This window comes from Vigna radiata, chromosome 1 (genome assembly GCF_000741045.1).
Source record: "Vigna radiata var. radiata cultivar VC1973A chromosome 1, Vradiata_ver6, whole genome shotgun sequence".
Lineage (NCBI taxonomy): Eukaryota > Viridiplantae > Streptophyta > Magnoliopsida > Fabales > Fabaceae > Vigna > Vigna radiata.
This window is the reverse complement of record NC_028351.1, coordinates 21,774,252-21,775,681: the sequence shown is the minus strand read 5'-3', so window position 1 is coordinate 21,775,681 and position 1,430 is coordinate 21,774,252.

Genomic DNA, 1,430 nt, shown 5'->3' with positions numbered 1-1,430 from the left:
CCCCAACAACAATAGGGTTTAGTTCACCATAGACATGGTGAAACTAGATGAAAAATGGAAGAAGAATGGAAGAGCAAACCCTAGAAAAGATGAAAAAGGAGCTTAAGCATCCAAGAGATCCTCTCCAGAGAGCAAAATTAGGTATGGCTGTTCTCCCTTGTGAAAAGAATAACTCTGAACTCGAAATAGGGGTATTTAAAGGTGAGGAACGCAACAGAAAACAGGCCCAAGCCCAGCGAGCCACCGCCCGACGGTTTAAGTGTGCCGCTCGGCGGTTTCCCATAATCCTCCAAATCGCCCGGCGGTTTCCCTCAGAACCACCCAGCGTCAATCGCCATGCCTACTCCTCGTCCTGGACCGCCCGACGGTTTAAGTGTGCCGCCGGGCGGTGTATCGACTCTTCAAATCTTCATATTTCTGCTCTTTTCTTGAGTCAACGACCTGTATCTTTAACTTCATTCTTCACTTTCTCAAAATAGCTACAAAACAATGCAAAACAAGCATAAAATCGCTAAAAACAACTTTTGCCTCTCTACAGACTCATTTATTGGGTTTTGCTTGATTCTAGGCTCATTCCAAGTAGTAAAGGGCGTAATTCGGTCCAAATTGACATATGAAAATAACTGTTTTTCAACCTTTATGAACAACCCCAAACTTAGAATTTTGCTTGTCCTCAAGCAAAACAAAACAAAACTTGGCTTTATCCTCTTTCATCCAATGTTTCAACAATCCTAAAGTACATGATAAAACTACTCAATTCAATATCCTCAATGAAATCAAGATAAGATGCATGCATGCTTTCAATCTAGAGATTGCACAACAGATGTATACATTATGAATGTCCAATCCACTAAGCAAAAATGCACTCATGAAAATCAACAGTTCATACCAAGCAAGTGTTTCACTTAATCACTCAAGTGTTTAACGTGACACTCCAAATCTTTATTGTTCACAAGTTACATGAAACAAAATTGCCATTCATCTCAAACAATCAACATCTTTACCTGCAAACGCCATCAAAAGGACTTTTCCAAGGCTTGTAATGAGGTTGGGCTAACAAGAAGAATTGGTTTTTCTAGAATGCAAAATCCTTGAGTCAAGAGAACTATCAAAATATTCAACAATTAAGCACAACTCTCTCACCAAAATTTCTCATTCCCAACTTCTTCCCTTTTCTTTTCTTTTTCATTGAGCTCATCTTCATGCCTTTCTTCTCTTCTTTTTTTTTTCATGAATTTTTCTCTTTTCACAACAATTGAGCTCAATGCCTTTTACTTGCTTTTTTTTTTTCAATTTTCCCCCGTACAACCCCAAACTTGAACCTTTTCATCACATACAATTAAGCTCATCCCAACTCAAGGTAAAAAAAACTTCAAAACAAGGGTTCACATACTGTTTAAGGCTAAGGTTCAAAAAGGGTATAATATTTC